The following is a 7,465-nucleotide window of genomic DNA, read 5'->3' on the forward strand; positions in this document are numbered from 1 at the left end:
AGCTACTATTTCACAATCTAGATTTCGGCCTTAGGCCGTCGTCAAGTGTGGCAAGTACTTTAAATAATTAGATTTGAGTAGAACTCAAGTCATCGTCAAAACATGTGTCTACGGTTACATAAACGAATTTTGTCAACAATAAATGCAGGAACATTTGTGTAATACTCTAATTTACTGGCAATTAGCATGACTCAGTTGATATTTTTGTGGAAAAATAGATGACCAAATCGCAGGTTTTCAAACTTTGCTACACTGTGTCTAAGCAGCCACTGACGTAAACATAAGTATGTTTCGACGATGACTTGGGTTCTACTCAAATCTAACGATTTATAATACTCGTAACGTTTGACAGTTACCTAAGGCCGAAATCTAGATTGTGAAATAAACCTGTTCTACAGTCAAATGGCAGTTATATCTTTCAAAAAATTTATATGACTGTGGCTCCATGCAAAAGAAAAAGTGATGTTTCCAAGAATGGGTAAGTGACACAGTGAACTTCGTACAGTACGAGGAAAATAAGCTGATATTCAGTACAATAGGTTCTTATGGGATAATGGCTCGAATATACAGTAAAAATGTAGGAAAATTACTGGTTTAGATGGTATTAATATGGGACTCCGGGAGTGTTATTCCTACATCTAAGAATTTTTCACCTATTTCATCAATGTTAGAGTAATTATAAGGTGCGAAAAGTCTTGCTGAGAGCCAAAATAATATCTATCTTTTAATGTGGCGATAAAAAACTGTAGTAATTATCGAGGTACAAGCCTGCTGGATTCAGTCTACAAATTATATTAAAAAATCCTGAATGCGAGACTTAAAAATATCATGGAAAAGGTATTATCTGAAGAACAGTCAGGTTTTACAAAAGGACGATCGACTATTGATAGTGATTTTACGCTGCAACTAGTTATAAAAAAGAAACGAAAGTTCAACAGGGAAACCTATCTTGCTTTCGTGGATTTGAGAAAGCGTTCGACTGTATGAATAGACAAAAGCTATGAAATATTATGGCTGAGCGAAGTTATCCATTTCACCTCAGAAGCTCCATTACGAGTCTATACTCTCTCTCCATCCGAAGAGGCCTAGGAAGGCCCAACGGCGACGACCGGCCGCCGTGTCATCATCAGCCCAAAGGCGTTACTGGATGCGGATATGGAGGGGCATGTGGTTAGCAAACGGCTCTCCCGGCCGTATGTCAATTTACGAGACCGGAGCCCCTGCTTCTCAATCAAGTAGCTCCTCAGTTTGCCTCACAAGGGCTGAGTGCACCTCGCTTGCCAACAGCGCTTGGCAGACCGAATGGTCACCTGTCGTAGTGCTAGCCGAGCCCGGCAGTGCTTAACTTCGGTGATCTGACGGGAACCGGTGTTACCACTGCGGCAAGGCCGTTGGCAAGATTCTATACACAAACGTCGAAATAGTTATAGATATGGAAGTATAACAACAAAGCCAATGACCAGCAACAAAGGAGTAATATAAGGAGACTGTATTTCTCCAGCATTCTTCAATATTTCTACAGATGAAGTTAACAGCAAATGGAAAATGTGGAACATACGTGGAGTCCCTTTCGATTGTGACACTAGACTGAATGTAATCTTATATGCAGATGACCTGACTCTGATTAGAGAGAATGAAGATGACCTCAGATTGGTGTCCATAAGTTGCAGCAGATAGCCTCAGATTACAACCTAACACTGTTGATACAAAATACGAAAGTAACGGCATTTCAGACCAGAACCAGCAAGATCTAAGTCTTGAATAAAAGGATCTTGGAGCAAGTAAAATATTTTAAATATCAAGGATCCGACCTCACGTACGAATATGACCATGACGTGAACCAAAAGTTAAGTAAATTCCATATGTGGAACCATGACAAAATTTTTGCAGAATGAAGCCAAGAAAGAAACCCAGCTGAATTTTTATAAATCAATAGCAGGACCAATCCTTACTTATGGAAGTGAAGCATGGGCAACATCAAGACGACAGGAAAGTAGAATACGGGCTCAACAAATGAGAATACTAAGAAGAGTGGAAAGTTATAACAAGGGAAGATGGAAAATGAAATGAAGTTATAAGGAAAGGTTTAGGCGAACATAACCTAAACGAAAAAATATAGGAAAATAGGAGAAACTGGAAGGAACATGTAGACCGTACGGCTGGTGAAAGATTCCCGGTAAAGGCTCTTAATTATAAATGAACAGGAAGAAGAAATGTAGGAAGACCATACGAGAGACGGGTACCGTAACAAACAGTTTGCCTGATTCATGTAGTGAAGAAGAAGAAGGAGAACAAGCACAGAAAAAGGGACTCATTCCAAACGGAAGATGTATTCTGGTTGTCAGTAATAGGAAACTTCATACACTTTGTATAAACACTACCCTGAAATTAAGGAGACAGCTATTTGTTTAAAGAAAACATACGAAGAACATTACATATTGACAGCTGCAACTTCTCATACTTTTCACCTCAAGAAAATTCATAGTTACTGTTGATGAGCAGTCTGGATACAAATGGTTGGGCCGATCTGTTAATAACATGTCAGCTTTTCCAAAATATAAAGCACCGTACACCAGGTGCGCATACTGAAGGGATACATAAAACATGTCATGAAACTGAACTAGCACTGGTAGGTCCTTTTCATGTCTGCAAAATCACTTTCACATGTCATCATCAGCAACATGCATTAAAATGTAAAATTCTACTTCATCTGCGGCGGAGAGTACATTATTCTTCCAGTCCTTGAAAGGATCTCTCTTGGGGATGACACTGTACTTGATGGCTCTAAGTTCATAAACAACAGAGAGGGCAGTACTAGAGAACTGAATGCTAGGAAAATTTTATACAAATTAAAATATTTCCGTTTTGCTATAAGGCAACATGCACTAACGACACAAAAACGGTTACATTAATGACTGCAACTGCAAAACTAGCACACTTTTATCGCACACGGCTAAGAGTTTCCTGCTTTTCACTTATGTCAGGCATACTGACATCACGGAAAGGTAACAGAGTTCGGTTTTTAATGCCTTGTACGACCTGTTAATAAATATATATCTGTCAGTATAAATTAGTACTTAGGTTCTTTTTCACTTCTAATTCACCTGTGGTCTCTTTAAGTAGTTTTGAGAAATCTGCAATTCTTCCTGGTAGCTCATTATGATGTTACTTTAATCTGTAAGCAGAATTCTCGAATGTGTGGCTATGTGCTGTGTTAAGACGATGTGTGCCTCAGAGAAGCCTTTCGCGATTATAGAAAGCTGTTTTTACGTTGCCACACTGGTCGGGGACAAAAACGAAATTATGTAACATATCCGACGAAATGTTACCACAATAACAGAAGGCATTATACTGTTTCAAATTCATTCAACCCGTTCTTTGAAATGCTTGCTAAGAGTAGACGGATGTAGCACAACATCTGAAACAGTGACTTCTCCCTTATGTGCACCTAGATATTGTTGACATAAAACTTCCTGACAGATTAAAACTGTGTGCCCGACCGAGACTCGAACTCGGGACCTTTGCCTTTCGCGGGCAAGCGCTCTACCATACTGGCAGAAGTAAGGCTGTGAGTACCCGGCGTGAGTCGTGCTTCGGTAGCTCAGATGGTAGAGCGCTTGCCCGCGAAAGGCAAAGGTCCCGAGTTCGAGTCTCGGTCGGGCACACAGTTTTAATCTTCCAGGAAGTTTCATATCAGCGCACACTCCGCTGCAGAGTGAAAATCTCATTCTGGAAACATACCCCAGGCTGTGGCTAAGCCATGTCTCCGCTATATCCTTTCTTTCAGGAGTGCTAGTTCTGCAAGGTTCGCAGGAGAGCTTCTGTAAAGTTTGGAAGGTAGGAGACGAGATACTGGCAGAAGTAAGGCTGTGGGTACCGGGCGTGAGTCGTGCTTCGGTAGCTCAGATGGTAGAGCGCTTGCCCGCGAAAGGCAAAGGTCCCGAGTTCGAGTCTCGGTCGGGCACACAGTTTTAATCTGCCAGGAAGTTTCATATCAGCGCACACTCCGCTGCAGAGTGAAAATCTCATTCTGGAAACATTGTTGACATAGTTCTTTGAAACCTTGACCGCAAATACACTCCTGGAAATTGAAATAAGAACACCGTGAATTCATTGTCCCAGGAAGGGGAAACTTTATTGACACATTCCTGGGGTCAGATACATCACATGATCACACTGACAGAACCACAGGAACATAGACACAGGCAACAGAGCATGCACAATGTCGGCACTAGTACAGTGTATATCCACCTTTCGCAGCAATGCAGGCTGCTATTCTCCCATGGAGACGATCTTAGAGATGCTGGATGTAGTCCTGTGGAACGGCTTGCCATGCCATTTCCACCTGGCGCCTCAGTTGGACCAGCGTTCGTGCTGGACGTGCAGACCGCGTGAGACGACGCTTCATCCAGTCCCAAACATGCTCAATGGGGGACAGATCCGGAGATCTTGCTGGCCAGGGTAGTTGACTTACACCTTCTAGAGCACGTTGGGTGGCACGGGATACATGCGGACGTGCATTGTCCTGTTGGAACAGCAAGTTCCCTTGCCGGTCTAGGAATGGTAGAACGATGGGTTCGATGACGGTTTGGATGTACCGTGCACTATTCAGTGTCCCCTCGACGATCATCAGTGGTGTACGGCCAGTGCAGGAGATCGCTCCCCACGCCATGATGCCGGGTGTTTATCCCTGTGTGCCTCGGTCGTATGCAGTCCTGATTGTGGCGCTCACCTGCACGGCGCCAAACACGCATACGACCATCATTGGCACCAAGGCAGAAGCGACTCTCATCGCTGAAGATGACACGTCTCCATTCGTCCCTCCATTCACGCCTGTCGCGACACCACTGGAGGCGGGCTGCACGATGTTGGGGCGTGAGCGGAAGACGGCCTAACGGTGTGCGGGACCTTAGCCCAGCTTCATGGAGACGGTTGCGAATGGTCCTCGCCGATACCCCAGGAGCAACAGTGTCCCTAATTTGCTAGGAAGTGGCGGTGCGGTCCCCTACGGCACTGCGTAGGATCCTACGGTCTTGGCGTGCATCCGTGCGTCGCTGCGGTCCGGTCCCAGGTCGACGGGCACGTGCACCTTCCGCCGACCACTGGCAACAACATCGATGTACTGTGGAGACCTCACGCCCCACGTGTTGAGCAATTCGGCGGTACGTCCACCCGGCCTCCCGCATGCCCACTATACGCCCTCGCTCAAAGTCCGTCAACTGCACATACGGTTCACGTCCACGCTGTCGCGGCATGCTACCAGTGTTAAAGACTGCGATGGAGCTCCGTATGCCACGGCAAACTGGCTGACACTGACGGCGGCGGTGCACAAATGCTGCGCAGCTAGCGCCAATCGACGGCCAACACCGCGGTTCCTGGTGTGTCCGCTGTGCCGTGCGTGTGATCATTGCTTGTACAGCCCTCTCGCAGTGTCCGAAGCAAGTATGGTGGGTCTGACACACCGGTGTCAATGTGTTCTTTTTTCCATTTCCAGGAGTGTAGCATTAAAGAGTCTCATAGCATTTGCACTCACTGCAACACAGTCTGCTAGTATACCACCTTTTGTTACTGATGGTATGCCTGAGGGAGCTGTGTTAGCATGGGAGTTTCTTTAAATGAGTCGTTCTCGACTGGTAACACATTAATGTAGAACAGTTCAAATGGTTCAAATGGCTCTGAGCACTATGGGACTCAACATCTTAGGTCATAAGTCCCCTAGAACTTAGAACTACTTAAACCTAACTAACCTAAGGACATCATACACACCCATGCCCGAGGCAGGATTCGAACCTGCGACCGTAGCAGTCCCGCGGTTCCGGACTGCAGCGCCAGAACCGCTAGACCACCGCGGCCGGCGTAGAACAGTTGATAAACGAAACTCACTCAGTGAATTTGCTGTTTTTGTCTACAACCAGCAGAAATTTCTTCCACAGTTCGTTTTTTAGACCTTCCTGTTCCTTTAAGGGGGCATGTATGATAAAATACAATGTTTGAGAGTTAATTGAACCACGTTTTGCAGATGTTGACATTATATTATGGGCTATAATCTTAATCTCCCAAATTTTTTGTTAAATAATTTTGTAGGGACATTACCGGATACTTTCAGAACATATACAATCATACGAGGAACACTTTCTCAGTGGTTACTGTACTTATCACTTTCAAAATAAAAGAATTTCATATATATATATATATATATATATATATATATATATATATATATATAAATGTCCTCCGTTAGCGAGGATACATGCATCCACCCTCCGTCGCATGGAATCCCTGATGCGCTGATGCAGCCCTGGAGAATGGCGTATTGTATCACAGCCGTCCACAATACGAGCACGAAGAGTCTCTACATTTGGTACCGGGGTTGCGCAGACAAGAGCTTTCAAAAACCCACATAAACGAAAGTCAAGAAGGTTGAGGTCAGGAGAGCATGGAGGCCATGGAATTGGTCCGCCTCTACTAATCCATCGATCACCGAATCTGTTGTTGAGAAGCGTACAAACACTTCGACTGAAATGTGCAGGAGCTCCATCGTGAATGAACCACATGTTGTGTCGTACTTGTAAAGGCACATGTTCTAGCAGCACAGGTAGAGTATCCCGTATGAAATCATGATAACGTGCTCCATTGAGCGTAGGTGGAAGAGCATGGGGCCCAATCAAGACATCACCATCAGTGACTGCCCAAACATTCACAGAAAATCTGTGTTGATGACGTGATTGCACAATTGCGTGCGGATTCTCGTCAGCCCACACATGTTGATTGTGAAAATTTACAATTTGATCACATTGGAATGAAGCCTCATCCGTAAAGAGAACATTTGCACTGAAATGAGGATTGACACATTGTTGGATGAACCATTCGGAGAAGTGTACCCGTGGAGGCCAATCAGCTGCTGATAGTGTCTGCACACGCTGTACATGGTACGGAAACAACTGGTTCTCCCGTAGCACTCTCCATACAGGGACGTGGTCAACGTTACCTTGTACAGCAGCAACTTCTCTGACGCTGGCATTAGGGTTATCGTCAACTGCACGAAGAATTGCCTCGTCCATTGCAGGTGTCCTCGTCGTTCTAGATCTTCCCCAGTCGCCAGTCATAGGCTGGAATGTTCCGTGCTCCCTAAGACGCCGATCATTTGCTTCGAACGTCTTCCTGTCGGGACACCTTCGTTCTGGAAATCTGTCTCGATACCGCGCCACGGCTATTGCCCCGTGCTAATCCATACATCAAATGGGCATCTGCCAACTCTGCATTTGTAAACATTGCACTGACTGCAAAACCACGTTCGTGATGAACACTAACCTGTTCATGCTACGTACTGATGTGATTGATGCTAGTACTGTAGAGCAATGAGTCGCATGTCAACACAAGCACCGAAGTCAACATTACCTTCCTTCAATTGGGCCAACTGGCGGTGAATCGAGAAAGTACAGTACATACTGACGAAACTAAAATG

General features: G+C 44.9%; 1 pseudogene; it reads right to left on the minus strand.

Moving 5' to 3' along the window:
• Positions 1-1,278: 1,278 nt before the first annotated feature.
• Positions 1,279-1,396, minus strand: LOC126095851 (5S ribosomal RNA; annotated as a pseudogene).
• Positions 1,397-7,465: the final 6,069 nt, after the last annotated feature.

Source organism: Schistocerca cancellata, chromosome 8 (assembly GCF_023864275.1).
Source record: "Schistocerca cancellata isolate TAMUIC-IGC-003103 chromosome 8, iqSchCanc2.1, whole genome shotgun sequence".
In the NCBI taxonomy this organism is placed as follows: Eukaryota; Metazoa; Arthropoda; class Insecta; order Orthoptera; family Acrididae; genus Schistocerca; species Schistocerca cancellata.